The sequence below is a fragment of the Ailuropoda melanoleuca genome, chromosome 16 (assembly GCF_002007445.2).
Source record: "Ailuropoda melanoleuca isolate Jingjing chromosome 16, ASM200744v2, whole genome shotgun sequence".
In the NCBI taxonomy this organism is placed as follows: Eukaryota; Metazoa; Chordata; class Mammalia; order Carnivora; family Ursidae; genus Ailuropoda; species Ailuropoda melanoleuca.
In genome coordinates, this window is record NC_048233.1 from 20,480,211 (window position 1) to 20,498,005 (window position 17,795).

General features: G+C 39.6%; 1 protein-coding gene and 1 long non-coding RNA gene across 2 annotated transcripts in view; one reads left to right on the forward strand and one right to left on the reverse strand.

Annotated features, from left to right (window-relative positions):
- LOC117796701 overlaps positions 1 to 4,672 on the forward strand; it is a 4,968-nt gene extending 296 nt beyond the window's left edge. Inside the window, exons 2-3 of the long non-coding RNA XR_004621344.1 lie at positions 211 to 214; positions 4,660 to 4,672. This is a non-coding gene — a long non-coding RNA (uncharacterized LOC117796701). The remainder of the gene's footprint in view (positions 1 to 210; positions 215 to 4,659) is intronic.
- The window catches only part of ST8SIA1 (ST8 alpha-N-acetyl-neuraminide alpha-2,8-sialyltransferase 1), a 144,098-nt gene that overhangs the window by 117,444 nt on the left and 8,859 nt on the right, over positions 1 to 17,795 (reverse strand). The gene's annotated exons all lie outside the window — the stretch shown is intronic.

The following is a 17,795-nucleotide window of genomic DNA, read 5'->3' on the forward strand; positions in this document are numbered from 1 at the left end:
AGAAGAAGAAGAAGAAGAAGAAGAAGAAGAAGAAGTAGTAGTAGTTATTTAGACTTAATCCCATAGGTAAAAAGGCAAAGAGTAACATTCAAAAAAGTGAGGAATTAGCAAGTATGATGCTGGGCAAGTCACTTTCTCTCTCTGATGCTCATTTGTAAAATGCTGATGCTGACCCCACACCTACTTTTGAGTACTTAAATGAAAAGCAAGATGAGTTGAAATACTCCATAAATTATAATGGATACTCCAAAGGTAATGGGTTAATAAGATCCTCCCTTTCCTCTAAATCCAGACAAAAACCAACCAACTTTAAAATCTCCCCTCCTCCTCTATTTCCCTGATTGCTTCTGGCCAGGATACTGAAGCAACAGGTCCTACTGACAGGACACGAAGGGATGCAGACAGTCAGACTCTTCTTGAGTTATAATTGATGAAGGGCACGTCTCTTAGATTTTGATTTTGATTTGTGACAAAGGACCACCTACTAACAATCTACAAAGTTAATTTTTTAAGAGTTATTAAAATTTAGTATTCAAGAACTAGAATCATCACATTTGTAGAGTTTACCAAGGATGTCATTCAACATTTACAAAGAAGCCTGGCTGCTGTGCAACACTTGGCTATGTAACAATGTTTCCTTTGTGCCTGACACATGCAGTTTTGAAATTCCCACAATTGTTAGAAAAGACATGTTTTATCAGTGCATCATCAGTGTTGTGGGGAACTGGCTGTAATTTTCAATTGCTACTGCTCTTGTTTGTAAATATAAATTACCTTAGTCATTGTTGGATTAACCAAAAGGCAGACTATGTTTGTATTAGGTGTGCCAAACAAGTAAAGGCATCACAGAAATGGGGGGGAAGCTAATTTAAAAAAATAATTTGAGGGGCACCTGGGTGGCTCCGTCGTTAAGCGTCTGCCTTTGGCTCAGGGCGTGATCCTGGGGTCCTGGGATCGAGCCCTGCATCGGGCTTCTCCACTGGGAACCTGCTTCTTCCTCTCCCACTCCCCCTGCTTGTGTTCCCTCTCTCACTGGCTGTTTCTCTCTCTCTGTCAAATAAGTAAATAAAAATAAAAAATCTTCTAAAAAAATAATAGTAATTCGATACTTGAATTTCTAAAAAGCATTGTGGTCAATATGGGCAAATTCAAAAAACCGCTAAACCAAGCACCCCATATTCTTTGCAATGCTTAGGTTCTCTAAAAGTTTTAATCAGAACTTTTGACTAAGTTAGCAAACAACTTTAGTTTCTACTGCATTATTGGGCTAACCGTTTGGTACGTAGAGATCAGTATGTGCATGACAATTATTTTATGCTGTAATTTTCAAAAAATTTAATTTGAGACCTATCTGTATTACTTACAATTCAAATATGACTCATCCATAAGTGTGCTGGTATAATAATAGCCCATGATTAGTAAGCTTTGGAAGCAAGCTAACCTGAATTTGAATTCTGGTCCTATCTCTTAATATGTAAGAGATCTTGGAAATGTTCCCATAAACTCTAAGCCTCAGTTCTCTCAACTGGAAATAAGACTAAAATTGTACCTATCTCATAGGTTAGCAGAGAAAACTAAGTAAGATCATGCATTTTAAGTCCCTTTGCATGAAACCTGTCACATTGCCCAAAGTTAGCCATCATTATTGTCAATATTTGAATTAATCTTTCAACATAAAGTAATACTAGATGATTTAGAGGGACAACAAGACTCAGTGCGTTAAAGTCACCAAATAAACACACTTGAGTTTGCCAACAAAGAAAATAGGAAAAGCACAGAACACATGCTTGAAGGAGTTATTTCTACAGAGAAAGCATCAGGGATAGAAATGGGATAATATCCAAGGGAGCTGAAAATAAGAAGCAAGAGAATTCCAGCCTGTGCCAAAGGGTTTGGGTAACCACTTGTCCATAAATGTCACCCTACTGCAGTGAACCTAGACAACTAAGCCAAATACCCCTGATGTTCAACAACAAAATAGAATCATTGGAATACACACAAAATTGTACCAGAATGGATTCATTTGTGCATAAGCTCAATTTGACAATTTTTATGGTAAGTACGCTTTAAGCTTCTCACACAGGTGCTTTTATATCTGGAATATGCTGGGATGTCCATGTAGCCAAAGGCATGTGGTGCCAGTGGGAAGGTATCTTAGGCATATGGGCTCATCCGTTGGTGGTCAGATACCTGGCACAAGTAGATATGCTCTGTTTACACCTTGCTAGCTGCTCATATTGCAAATTTAGAGATTTTCATTCTTTAAATGTTTGTCTACTGAAAAAGTATTTTGGTTGTATTTGCTCCATGTGTGTATGTGTCTATGTTTTAGTGTGCTGCAGGGCAAGGGGGACATCTAGAATAAGCACTCTGTGGTCCTTAAAGCATTGAGTTGGTTTATCTGAGGAAGAGTAAAGGAAGAGAATATGTATGCCAGGAAGTACGCCTCTCCCATCTATCCAGACCCCTACTAGCTCAGTCCTACCAGGTGCACGAATACCCACTGCAAAACAGACTAAAACAGAGGAACTGACAAAGTAGCCTAGCCTTACACCCTCCCTCTCCCTCCTTCACGCTCATTAGTACCAGCATTCATTATAGGTCTTGAGTAATCAAAAAAAGCTCAAATACAGTTATCTCCTGTTATCAAAGAAGAGAAGGAAGCCAGCCAGTATGTTTTCTAACAGGCTTTTAACCTTTTCCTCTACTTATGCCGTCACGGTGATCGCTTTGGCTCTTCACTCACTGGGGCATCTACTGCAGGACTGCTTGAAGATAATTCAACATATAACTGATAAAAGCATTATGGGAACACATTAAGAATCCCATCTAAAGGGGCACCTGGGTAGTGCAGTCACTGAGCGTCTGCCTTCGGCTCAGGGCGTGATCCCGGCGTGCCGGGATTGAGTCCCACATCGGGCTCCTCCGCTGGAAGCCTGCTTCTTCCTCTAAAAACTGAAAAAAAACTTTAAGGATAAAAAAATAAAATGGTAATTGGCTCAACTGACAGGAAAAAAAAAATGCCATTTCAGCCCAGATTCCACAACTGATGGATGTATTCAGGATGAGAGTACATCGAAAATGTCAAATCTGCCTGTCAGTCCAGTTCTGAATGGGAGTGCTTGAGGCTCAAATCATATATATTGTGTATCTTCCTCCTTGTGTAGCATTAACTCTACTAAAACATTTTTTAATCTAAAGGGTTTTCTGCTGAGTCTCTGAGATCTGCTCATTCTATGCTAGTCCCATTGTCTGCACTCTCCATGGGGCTCTTGGCATGACTGCCTCTGAACTCCTGTCCCGGCCTCTGCCAATCTGCCCCATGCCACTGCCAGATCTGTGCTCCTAATCACAGTTATCAAGTTACTTCCATACCAAAGAACTTCCAGTAGCTCACAAACTTTTATTGAACCTCATCTTAACTGCTCAAGATTTTCTTTCAGTCTCACACCCACATTATTCTGCTGAAGCCAGCCATTCAGCACTAACTTACAAACAAAACCATTTCTCATGCTGTCTCTCCCAGGCTCAGCATGTGCCGTTACTATTTCTCTGCTGATTCAAATACCATTCATCCTTCAGGAGTAAGTTTAGCACTCTTCTCTACTCCCAAGTACCATTACTTAGTTGTCTGACCCACTGGCTAAAAGCACCTGGAGATCACGGACAATGCCTTACCCTTTCTTTGTATCCTCCCCTCAAAGCTATCATCATAGTAGGACCCAACAATGATCTGTTGAATAAAAAAAGATGTGCTAAATAGAGCTGTAAATTCTACCACTTGTAAGTAAAGAGGTTCTTATTTTTGTCATTTTTCCTACTCCTTACCCACCCCCATCCAACCACCCAAGATAGACCTGCCTCATGAACAAAAGGCTTAGTTTAGAACAACAAATCTTCCTCAGAAGTAAGGTTCTTGTGGAGAAAATATAGCAAAATTAACACATACCAGCTTTTTAAACCTATCACTGTTTCCTCTCTTTCGAGGAGAGCTTCTATTTTGCCTTTTGCTTTCCTTTTTTCCACAAAAATCTAAACTATTTTCCTTCCCTCCCTCCTGTGCTCCTTCTAAAGTAATGACATTTCCAGAAACCAGAGTCATTTGATTTAAGCCTCTCACAGTGAGCTGTGTTTCCTGTCAAACTGAGGACCTTATGGTACTGAAGGACAAGAGAATATGCAGCAAGAATTCTTGTAGTAGTGAAGAAATTACAAAGTTTGAATAATCTGGAAAAGATGAAAGTGGTTATAAACCAATTCAGGAAGCCCCTTGCCTCCAAAAAATAAACCCTCTCATAGATAGGCAATGTTACATGATGAAATCTGCTGTTCTTAAAGTCAAGACATCCATCATACCTTGCTTCCAGTTGCCATATAGTATACCTAGATGCTTACTGTATCAATTGCAGATTTCCACCAACTACTAAAACAGGATGCATTCTGGGATGAGATCTGGTGATTAGATTTAGAGGATCCATAAACAATTAGCAGGGGAAGGAAGAGAGAGAGGGAAGGGACAAGGAGGGAGGGAGAAAGAGACAGAAGAAAGAGAAAGGGGGGTGGAAGAAGGAAAGGAAAGGAAAAGAAAGGAAAGGAAAAAAAGGAAGGAAAATAAAGAAGGAATATAAAATAAACAAAGAAGGCAAATAAAAAAAGAAGGAAAAAGAAGGAAATAAAATAAGATGAGTGTGAGCATTGATGCCAGAAACTCCTGAGTCTGATCCTAGCTCAGCCACTCCGTACTTCTCTAAGCTCCACTTTTCTTCATGTCAGTAACTTGCCCAAGTCACAGAGCTAGAAACTGATGAGAAGTTAAGATTCAACAGAAGAGAGACAGAGAAGAGGAAGACAAAAGAAATCCAGCACTGAATTCTTTGAAGAAATGCTGAAAGCATGCCCATTAAAAAACACAAGACACAAGAAGTAAACACTAGAAAAGAGAACAGATCGTCACTAGGTATAAGATCCTAATATTGAAGTGCATATCTGGAAAACCCAAGAGGATAAACTGAAAAAAAACTACACTAAGAAACTTAAATAAGGTGGCTTCCTATAAATAAATATTAATAACTTTCCTATATATAAACAATAATCACAGAAATAATAATGAAAACAAGATACTTCTTGGTATAAAAATAGAAGCATCAAAAACAAAATATCTAGGAGTAATCTCAATAAGAACTGAGCAAAATCTAAAAGAAAAAAACTATATACTCTGCTTAGGGAAATAAAACAAGGATTTAATATTTAAGTAAACATATTATTCTTGGCTAGAAAGTTTCAATTTTGTAATAATGTATCAATTAATGAAATTCAAATAAAAATATCAACAGAAATCATCTGAACTTGAAAAGCAATTTCAATTGTACCTAGGAGGAAAATATGAAAGAATTACAAAGAAAATTCTGGCAAAAAAACACTGGCCTTATGAGATATTAAAATATAGTGTAAAGCTACAGTAATTGATACAGTATGGCTGTAGAATAGAACTAATCGGATAAAGCTACAGAAGAAAAGGGGGACTTCCAAAATTGACCCACACAGATAGGATTATATAGCATGGGTAAACTTGGTATTTCAAATGAGTGGAAGGAGGTAAGATTTTTGTTTTGTTGTTGGGTAATGATACTAGAAGATAAAGGGAAAATACTGGATCTCTCCCTCATTATACTAAAATCATAGATAGGTCAGAAATTTTAGTGTAAAAAAATTAAATCATAAAAATACTAGATGAAAATATCCTGGGCTGCAGGAATCATGACACAAAGGTTCAAAAGCCATAAAAGAAAAAACTGATGAAGTTGACTACTGATTATTTTAAAAGTCTTCACACACAAAAAAAATTATAAACTTAAACATAAGACAAAAGACAAACTGGGAAAAATATGTGCCACAGATATGGTAAAGAGCCACGGTCCTTTAACAAAGGACACATTGGGTATCAGAAAGGAAGAGATGAACAACTCAAGAAGAAAACAGGCAACAAAAGACCTAGAAGTGCCCTTCAGAGGAGAGGAAATCTTCAGGAATAATAATAAAAAAGTAAAATGAAGCTCAGTCTCATTAATTAAAATTTTTCACCTATATATTAGCAAAACATTTTTTCAAGATTTTATTTATTTATTTGAGAGAGAGAGAGTGAGAGGCAGCATGAGAACACGGTGGGGGGCAGAGGGAGAAGTAGACTCCCTGCTGAGCAAGGAGTGGCTCGACCCCAGAACTTTGGGGTCATGACCTGTACTGAAGGCAGATGCTTAACAGACTGAGCCACCCAGGCACCTAGCAAAACATTTTAAGGTTAATTATATTCTGTATTAGAACAGCCAACAGGCTCTTGGTCACAAAAGAGAAGACTTCAATTGGAAGACAATTCATAAACATCAATTTTAAAATTAAATGTGTTGTTTCATGACCCTGAAATTTTCCCTTTAAGGAGCTATCATGTAACGATAATTACAGAAGCAGAAAAACGTATTCCAGGATGTTTGTCAAGCCATTTCCCATTTGAAAAAATAAAGAAAAGTAAAATCCTATGGTCAACCATAAAATGGAATTTCATATTCTCTCCATCTTTTTTAAAAAATGAGATAATTTTTCCTTGTGCCACACATACTAAATGAGGTATCTACTGACCCATATGTTGTCGGTAGCAAAAAGAGGATGTTGTCAAAAACGATTTTTTTTTAAAGTTTTTTTTTTAATGTATTTATCTGACAGAGATAGAGACAGCCAACGAGAGAGGGAGCACAAGCAGGGGGAGTGGGAGAGGAAGAAGCAGGCTTCCAGTGGAGGAGCCTGATGTGGGGCTTGATCCCAGAACACCGGGGTCACGCCCTGAGCCAAAGGCAGATGCTTAACGACTGAGCCACCCAGGCGTCCCCAAAAACGATTTTTATGTGATTTGATTATTACTTAAAAATACGTCAGTTATCCATTACTATGTAACAAATTACTCCAAAATTCAGCAGCTTCAAACAACAAAGATTTATTTTCTAACGCAGTTTCTGAGGGTCAGGAGTGCCTTAGCTAGATGGTTCTGGCTCAGGGTCTCTTGTGAACTTGCATTCAGGCTATCGGCTGGGAACTGCAGTCAACTAAAGCTGGACGGTCCACTTCTCAGTTCATTCATGTGGCTGTTGGTGGCCTTGGTTCCTTGCTGGCTGTGGACCAAACACCTCAGTTTCTTACCACATGTTCCTTACCAGTGCCTTACCTCAGCCCAAATTTCCTGAGTGTCTCACAACATGGCAGCTGGCTTCTCCCAGAACAAGTGACCCAATAGAGAGAGAGAGCACACAAAATAGAAGCCACCATCTTTATAAATCTAATCTCAGAATTGCCATACCTTCACTTCTGCAGTAGTCCATTTCATTCTAGAAGTCAGTCACTAAATCGAGCCCGCATTCAAAAGGAGGGGATGGCACATGGATACCAGGAGGTGGGGATCATTAGGAGCCATTTTAGAAGCTATCACTATATGTAATATATACGAGGAGTGTAACTAGATGTTTCTATAGATACAGGTTTTTAAAAACTCATATACAGTAGGGGAATTATATATCCTGGTTAGTTTGAAATAGTCCTAGTTTATGCCTACTGTCCTGGAATAATTTCAAAACATTAACATTGTTTACCTCTAGGGAAAGAGATTGAGAAGACTTTTATGCTTGCTTAATACACACCTGTATAAAGTTTTAATGTTTACAATAAGAATGCATTACCTTATAAAGAATTTTCCAAAGACAGAAATTGCACTTCTAACAGAAATTAGACCTCTACATTATCTTTCAGAATAATTCAAAATATTGCCACAGAGATTCCATTTCAGAGACATTGACTGAATTCAAAAGAAAAGTTTCTGGGGATTTCAACAATGGAGAAAAGACAAAGAAGAACTTCCTTTTTTAGGTAACACAGAAAAAGTCTCCCAACAGTGGCTGTTCCATTCCTGTTTCTCACAGTTGTTTGAGTTTGAGTCCCCCGACCATGGCATAGTTTGTATAATTTGCTGGCATCCATCTCACAGATATAAAAGGGAAATAACCAAGCAGGCTATGACAGTTAGATAGGAGAGCCCCAAAAACCTCTAAAATTAAGCCACTGGGATGAATCCAAGATGTCAGCAAAAAAGAATAAGGAAAGAGACACCTTGCCTATGACTTAAGCCCACTGCTTTATTTGCAGGATCCCTGAGGAGTAAATAGAAAAACAGTCTTGGATATTAACAACAGTCAAATACAGCAAGAATTAATTCACTCTCATAGACTGAAATTTTCCCATTTGAGATTCTTTCCTTTGTATTAAGACCTTACGATATAAGGCGGCATCAGGATTTACTTTGAAGCCCTGACAACCAAGACATCCTTCAGTAGATGAATGGATAAAGGAACTGTGGTACATACAATGCAATACTATTCAGCGCTTAAAAAAAAAAAAAAAGTGAGTTATCAAGCCATGAAAAGACATAAAGGAAACATAAATGCTTATTACTAAGAGAAAAAAGTCAATCTGAAAAGGCAACATACTATACAATTCTAACTATATGGCATTTTGGAAAAGGCAAAAGTATGGAAACACTAAAAAGATCAGTGGTTGCCCAGGGCTGGGGGCAGAAAGGAGGATGAATAGGTGGGACACAATGGATTTTCAGGGCAATGCAACCACTCTGTATGTTACTGTAATGATAGATACATGTCATTACACATTTGTCCAAACCCTTAGAAGGAACAATAGCAAGGGTAAAAAGATTAACTATAGACTTTGGGTGATTATCATGTGTCAATGTAGGTTCATCAACTGAGGCACCGTTCTGGGGGAGGTTTTGATAATGGGGGTGGCTATGCATATGTAGGGCTGGGGGTATACAGGAAATCCTTGTAGCATCCTCTTAATTTTGCTGTGAACCTAAAATTGCTCTAGAAAAATTAGGTCTTTAAAAAAAAAAAGAAGACCCAACTTGCTCTTGGGGGCTTTTAAGAAGGAAGAAAGGATTCATGAGCCAAGTAATGAGGGAGGCCTCTAGAAGCTGAGGCCAGCCTTCAATTAGCAGCCAGTCAGGAAATGGCCACCTCCATCATACAACCACAAGGAAGTGAATTCTGCCAACAACCCAGAGGAGGAAGGAAATGGATCCTCTTCTAGAGCCTCCAGAAAGGAATGCAGCTTGCTGACACTTTGATTTTAACCCACTGAGACTCATGTTAAACTTCTATCCTACAGAAAGATAAAATAATAAACTTGTGTGGTTTCGGTGGGGGGGGGCAGATTATCTTACAGGGCTGTTATGATGACGTTAACATACATAAAGTATTTAAAAGAGGGTCTGACACATAGTAAGCACTCATTAAATGCTAGCTGTCAGCACCACCTACAATCTAAATGGCCTTAAAGAAATAATTACAGCCTGATTCTTTGTAAAATAAGGATAATAATATCTCCCTCACAGAGTATTTGTGAATGCCAAATGATAACACTGTGTAAAGTGCTTAAAATAGTGCCTGGCATATGGCAGATACAAAATATATAACAACTATACTACTAAAAATATCATCATTATTGCCTAAAAAATGGAGCTGATTTTAAAACCAAGAGTTAGATGGACTGATATTTTGCACATGAAAGATCTAGCATAGTACTTGCACATAACTGGTGCTCAACAAACGTTCATTCAATATGAACTTAAGTTTCCACAGATCATCTCTATTCTAAAAGCCCAAAGAGAATTTTTTTTAGACTCCTTAAAAATTATAAATCCTGAAATTTGATGCTCTAGGAGCAATTTTCTGGCTTCTTTATTGGTTCTTTCCTTTTGTAACAGGATGTTCAGTGGGATTTTATGCTGGAATCATGGTTTAAATCCAAAGCAGGAGACACAGCTGCTAAGTATGTTTCATTGAGTTGAGAGGGCAACTGGGTATGTGGCCGGCCCCCAAGCAGTTTCGGGGTGGCGGTGATTTGAATCTAGCCCCCCCACACAGCCACCCTCCAACCCTGGTCAACATAAAGGGAAATTAGGAGTGAGAGGAACCTATTGAGGAGTGGCCCTTCTTCCTTTCCCTGAAGAAGAGGGCGCACCCAAGAAAATCAAGACTGAGAGTGCCTGCCCAAAGGGATAACATTCCCCAGCTGGAGTCTGCTTAGCCAGCATACTTGGCGGTGTGCCTCCAAGCTTCCTGAGCAGAAAGAAAAGGAAACGAGGAAGAATTGGCAGAAGAGTGACTCTAAATGGCATGGTGACAACTGGAGACATTTGTGGTAAGTCCCCAAAACAGGAGGCTGGGGGGTCTTGAGCACCCTGTTTGATAAGAAACCTTGGTCACCTGCTCAATATGAAAGTGAACTGACCCAGTTGAGCATTTCCCTATTTCTGGGGCCCACAGGGATCATTTAAGAAACAGTATGACTGAATTTTGCGGGAGTACAAAAACGTACCCAGGAAATAAATATAACAAAATATGAGGTTTTTCAAAGCTGTCAGAAGTTGGAGTCAGCCACCTCTCTACGGGTTCTCTAAATGGTACTAGACCGTGAAGCAGTCCTATCACCATACAGCTGATTCACACTGGAGCAGGACCAGGAGAAAGGCACAGACTTGGGAGTGCCATGTTTTTTCATGAGGCTATTGCCTCTCCACCCCTGTAGAGCAAGTGCCTTCCCTCCCTGCCAACAAGGAAGAAGAGGGGTGGGGGACGTTCAAACAGAATCACTTGTAAAGACAATGAAGGTCTGCAATAAATGGACAAGGCATTTTTTACGCTTGGGCTGTTTGCTGCGCTGGTGCTGTGCTGGCCTTGTGCTATCTTGTGTGAAACTTAACCAAGGAAAACCTCACTACGATGGAGTCAGGAAGCCAGAAGGGGGAGCCCTCGCACCGTACCACTCTACCTCAAGAATTCTCAATTATAGACCCTCCCCCAGCAGAAGAATCGACAGGGATCATCAATTACAGTTCCCAACAAGAATAGATGTACATTGCACCTGTTACAAGAAATCAACTACCCCTGCAACTCAGCCAATGGGAAACCGTCATCACCCTGACCTCTTGCCTTTCTCCAACGGATTTTCCTTCAGAACAGCCCCTCGACTTCCTCCTTCTCCATAAAATAACGCTCCTCTCCTTTATTGGCCTAGCCTATGGTTTCAGCCATCCCTTGCTTTTTCCAAATTGCAATTTTCCACTATTCCCAAATAAACCCATTTTTGCTAGTAAAATAACTTTTACTTTTAAGGGCAACGCTGGAAAGAAGAAACAGAAACGGAAAGAGATAGGGAGGCAGTGGGCTGTAAAAATCCCTTCGGGGTGGCAAGAACGGGGAGCTGCCTGTGGATGGAGTGCTTACCAGCAGTCCACCCAAGAAGGCTGCCCACTAGGCGAAGGAGCCAGGCCAGTCCGCCCTTAGAAGAGGTGGGCAGCCTGTTAGGATTCACCTGAGAAGCTGCAATGATTAACAGAGAAAAGGGACTGTGAATATTCATGTCTTCCCTGCCCACTGGGGAAGACAGAGCTCCTAGCAGGGGACAGAGTGGGGCTCTGCCTCAGAAAAGGCCCTTCACGCTTATACTACATGCTCCTGGATGTTCGGGTAGAGCCAAAGCAGGCAGAGATGGTAGTCACAGGAGTTTTCAATGTGCTTTAAAATAACTAAAACTGAGGGGAACCTAGTGGTGTTTCAGCCCAGGTCGTGATGTCAGGGTCATGACATCGAGCCCCACATGGGGCTCTGCACCCAACATGGAGTCTGAGATTTTCTCTCCCTCTCCCTCTGCCCCTCCCACTCATGCTCTCTCTCTCTCTCTAAAATAAATAAATAAATCTTAAAGGAATTAATTAATTAAAATAAACAAAACCGAGCTAAGCACCAGAATACACTATCTCAATAATCAAGATTTACAAAAATTGATAAAATTTGGCCACATTGGCCAAAGACCCATTAGAGCCAGCTAAGTGAGGCGGGAAGCGTGGGTCAGGAGTTAGGGCTATCATGGCATGGCTGGAGCAGTTATTAGGAAAAATAAAATGACTGTGTTTTTGCCCCAAATTGAGACTCTTTAATCCACAGCCTTCTATTTCTAGCCCCTCCCCCTCCTGTCAAACTCCCTCTCCTTTACTATGGCAGGGTGGCTAGTTGAGTCAAGATCAGTTGCTTACAGGGGCACCTGGGTGGCTCAGTTGGTTAAGCTCCTGCCTTCAGCTCAGGTTATGATCCCAAGGTCCTGGGATGGAGCACGCCATTGGGCTCCCTGCTCAGTGAGGAGTCTGCTTCTCCCTCTCCCTCTGCTTCTCCCCACCACTCATGTGCACGCGCTCTCTCTCTCTCTGTTGAATTAAAAAAACAAATCTTCAAAAAAGATCAGCTGCATACAAAGTAAACAATCCCCATCCAAGCCAGCCTGCCTCCAGGTCTCTTTCATTCTACCGGTAATTGGGCTTTGCTTTCCCCCATGGACTCATGTATCTTTTAGGAATTTTTTAAAGGGCTTTTTCCTCTCTTAATATTTCACGTGTTGCATAAGTTAACCAGAATCAAAAGATATAGCACTAGGGGCGCCCGGGTGGCTCAGTCATTGAGCGTCTGCCTTTGGCTCAGGGCGTGATCCGGCGTTCTGGGATCGAGCCCCACATCAGGCTCCTCCACTGGGAGCCTGCTTCTTCCTCCACCACTCCCCCTGCTTGTGTTCCCTCTCTCACTGGCTATCTCTCTCTCTGTCAAATAAATAAAAAATAAAATATTAAAAAAAAAAGATATCATAGCACTAAACGTACACAGGGCTCTGGCCTCATGATCACTATGCAGCCAAAAACAGAGTGGACCAGAGGGGGGATTTTGGCCCAAACACAGACACAGCTAAATTGTGAAAGTGAAGTTAAACCTGGGCTTGTTTTTCCTCCATAAAAAGGAGTTCAGAGATCTTTTTTTTTTGGAGACTATCACTGTTCTTTTTTATAATATATGATGTGTGCTTATCCGTTCTATGAAGGGAAGGCCCATGTCTTCCTGGCTAACTACTTGATTCTCAGCACCTAGCAAGACAAGAGTGCCTGGCACACAGAAGGCACTGAATAGTTATGTGTTGAGAAAAGGAATGAGTAAAGGAGTGAACAAATGAATTGGTAGTGAATATTAACAGCATGGAGTCTCGATATTAGGTAATAAATGGAACTACCCCTGAAGTTATTGAGACAGCTATCTATAGGCCTTGCAGAAAATGTAATGTTTTCATTCATAAAACAAGTACTTGTTAGAGAGTCAGCAAGACTGTGATGAAGGATCAGAGGCAGACAAATATAAACAAGACTCAACGTCTGACCCTAAAGCACCAAAGCATCAGTATGTATAGCTGCTTCAAACAGGTGCAAAGGAGGAGAAGGACACAGGATAGAGATGGCTTAGTCCAGTGTCAACACAATCAATCACCAACACTCAACTTCCGAAAAACCAACCCAACAAAATATCATCAGGGGATTTCTGTGCCTTTCTACTGTACTCCTACCCTCCATGCAGGTGGATATGATCGGTTCTACTTTCAAGCCCAAGATTTCCAATTTCATTTTTCTTCAAAGATTTTTATTCATCCATTTGCGAGAGAGTGAGAGAAAGAGCATAAGCAGAGGGCAGGGGCAGAGGGAGAAGAAGACTCCCCGCCAAGCCAAAAGCCAACATGGGGCTCGAACCCTGGACCCTGAGACCTTGACCTGAGCTGAAGGCAGATGTTCCACTGACTGAGCCACGCAGGCACCCCCCCAAGACTTTCAATTTGAGTAAATAGGAAAGTGACCCTTAAAATAACAGTCATAACATATAATTGTTTTATTTTTTTTATTCAAGACATTAATCCTTTTCTTTGAAATCACTACCTTGTCATGAGGAAAAGGTAAACTTCCTTTTTAAATTACAGTTTTTAATTGCTTAAATCCTAGAAAACAGTACAAATGGTCCCATAAAGGCATTTCTTTTTAAACAAGAATGAAACACTGAGCTAGTTATCAACTGTTCTGTAATGAAGAGAATAATCACGACAGACAAAGGCACATCTTCCAGAGCACTAAATAAATTCCTCATAGGGAAGTCTCCACAGTGCTCAATGGGGGGACTGTCACTGCACACATCCCACTGTATGGGAATCTTTCCTAGTTGCTTCTGCCTCTTGAAAATTCTGAAAGGAGAATTTCATCATTTCATGTGAACAATCATTGTATTCTACTTATGCAATCACCTTCCAAACTGAAATGGAGAAAAACTCAAATCTGCCCTTAGCCAAAGTTGAAGATTTTCTATGAACAACCAAAGAAGCCAGTTATAAGAATTGACAGTAGAGGAAAGAAAAGGAGAAAAAAAAAAAAAAAGAAAAAAGGTCAAGAAACTACTTTTAGAAATTTATACTAAGAAAATAAACAGATTAAATGTTTAAGATGTATACACAAAGATGTTCATCACAGCATTATTTACAAAGGTGAGAAACTGCAACAACATGAATATCCAAAATAGTGGGTTAGTTAAATAAATCATTAACTATCCTAACAAAGGAAAAACTTCTAGCCATTAAAAAGGACTAAGGTATACAAACGGCCAAAAGACACATGAAAAAATGCTCAACATCACTCAGTACCAAGGAAATACAAATCAAAACCACAACAAGATACCACCACACACCAGTCAGAATGCCTAAAATTAACAACTCAGGAAACAACAGATGTTGGTGAGGATGTGGAGAAAGGGAACTCTCTTACGCTGTTGGTGGGAATGCAAACTGGTGCAGCCACTCTGGAAAACAGTATGGAGGTTCCTCAAAAAGTTAAAAATAGAGCTTCCCTATGACCCAGCAATTGCACTACTGGGTATTTATCCAAAGGATACAAACATAGTGATTTGAAGGGGCACATGCACAAAATGTTTATAACAGGAATGTCCACAATAGCCAAAATATGGAAGAGCCCAGGAGTCCATCAACAGAAGAAGGGATAAAGAAGATGTGGTACTATATACAACAGAATAGTACTCAGCCATCAAAAAAAAAGAAATCTTGCCATTTACAATGATATGGATGGAGCTAAAGGGTATTATGCTAAGCAAAGTAAGTCAGAGAAAGACAAATACCGTATGATTTCACTCATATGTGGAATTTAAGAAACAAAACAGATGAACATAGGGGAAGGAAGGAAAAATAAAATAAGATGAAAATAGAGACAGAAGCAAACCATAAGAGACACTGAACTTTAGGAAACAAACAGGGTTGCTGGAGGGGAGGTGGATGGGGGGAAGGGGTAACTGGGTGATGGGCATTAAGGAGGGCACTTGATGTAATGAGCACTGGATATTATATAAGACTGATGAATCACTAAAATTCTACCCCTGAAACCAATAACACAGTATATGTTAACTACACTGAATTTAAATAAAAAATTTTTTTAAAAATAAAGAATAAAAAGGGATGACGTAGAGCTACATATATCATTTAAAATATTTACAATATGTTGTCATATTGTCAAATTCATTATATTTTGCTTCATAAACACACACAGAGGAAGCACTGAATGTTTTGGAAGACTACATACCAAAATATTAGCAACCTTTGTCTCTAGGTGATTAAATGTCAGTTACTTTTACAAAGTGCTGTTCTTGTCATTTGAATGCCAACTTTGAGAAAGCAGAACTCTTTAAAGAAGCTTTTTGATTTCCCATGCTCAGTATTTACCAAATGTATGAAGAAATACTTTAAAGAAAAAATCTAGCATGCGAATATGATATCCTTTATAAGGATCCTTTGGAAGAAAGTAATTTGTTCCAAATCGGTAACATTTTAAAAATTCAGAGTAAATAACGTTTTTCCAAAATGAAAATCATAAAGCTATTTTATCACCAGCTTGGCAGCTAAAAATTATTTAATTATATGAGAAACTGTTAAAGATGTAACACTGAGAGGATAAAAGAGAATATAAAACTAAATATACGAATATATACAATTTAGTAATACACATATGCAAACAAATACACACAAATTAACAGTGTTCACAATGAAATACTTCTGAGGGATGGAATTATGAGTGGATTTTTCTCCTTTTTACTACATTAAAAATTTTTCTACAGTATCTATTACCTCCAAAATCAGACAAATAATGAACACTATAGATTTTTTAAATAAGCACAGGGGACATCAAATCATGCATATTATTTTTTGTATCAATAACTGAAACAAGCAATTTGCTCCCCAAAACCCGTTCTCATTACACGCCCTTGGAAATCTCTGGTAGTGTACTCTGTTACTTAAGCCCTGAATAATAGAGAGTATGTAACTCTGAATTCACTTCAGCTTCCTCCTGGCACCTAATTAAAGGAGTGACACAGCTCCTCCAGCCTTGGCTGCTTCCCTCTCATGCAATGCCACAGTGAGAAGACAGTCCAACAGAGAGGGAGAAAATCAATCACTTCGAAACTCAGCATAATTATCTGAAACAGACCAACCGTAGCCCTTGGAACACGACATTACTCAATTTCTTACTAACTTAACTAATGACACCAGAACAGACTGTAAATTTTATAAAATCAGGAACCACGTCTTAACTTTCATTGCTGTATCCCAGCCCCTACCTGGTGTACAACAGGCATTTTTAATGTGGATGAATGAACAGGTGATTTATGGCTGAGCTCTGTTCTCTTCCTTAAAATTCTACTGGCCATTTTACAGCAACCTTAGTGCTAACACTATGGAGGAAGAGTGTGTCATAAGGTCACATTGCATTAGATATTCCATTACTGAAAGTACAAGTAGTAGGCATCAGATGTGCCCCAGGAAGCGGCTTTTCTCATCATTACAGCTTAATAATTAGCAATAATTCAACATCTAATCCTCTTAAGGTAAGTACTGCCACCCACAGCTAAGGCTCAGAGAGACCAAGGTAAATTTTTCAAGGTCACAAAGTTAGTAATGACAGAATCACGATCAAAACCTGATTTTCTGCGGCCTCAAAGTCTAGACTCTTTCTAGGTGGGAACAAGCATCCTGTCATCTCACCAGCCAGGTGGGGATGGATATGGATTCTACAAAAATTATCTCAATTATTTATCATCACAAACTTAGGAAGTAGGGTAGCATATTATATACCATTTTTCGGATAACAAAACAAAGGAACAGAGAGGTTAAGCAGCTTGCCCAAGGTCACACATTCCCAAGAGAGCCAAAGTAGAATGAAAAGCTAAAAAGTACTGAATTTTATTAGAAATCTATCGACTCCATCAAAGAAATTGCATTAATTACACACAGTCAGCATCACTTCCAAGATGATTTATAACTGTGATGAGAAAAATAACTTTTAAGAAAAAACTTTTGTTTTTCTGAGTTGCTGCCTAAACATTTTACAGTGTGATAACCCTGCTCACAGCCACAGTCTGGACATTTAGATAAGAACTTAAGTTTAGGATTCCNTTAAGTTTAGGTTCCCCGCCATAAGTTCTGCTTTTCTTTTCCTGGGGAACCTTTTGAAATAATCACTTACAGTCAAGCCCGAAAAACGTTAGTGACCTGTGCTCCAACCACCTTACAAGTAATAGGTGCTTGCCACCTGCTCTGGATCTCCTCCTCATTCATGACTGGGAACAGAGGACTGCCCTTCCTCCAGCTCATTGCACCCCCTCAATTCTAGGATCTGATAAATCTTGGGACTCTACTTCCTTTGTGGGTGCTTATTGAAAACTGCATCCTCAATCAAAATGACCCCATATGGGTTTCCCTTCTCCAAAGCGGGAGCTCAGATGCTGGTGAAACTCCCTGCTCCCCCAACCCAACCCACCCCCCACCCC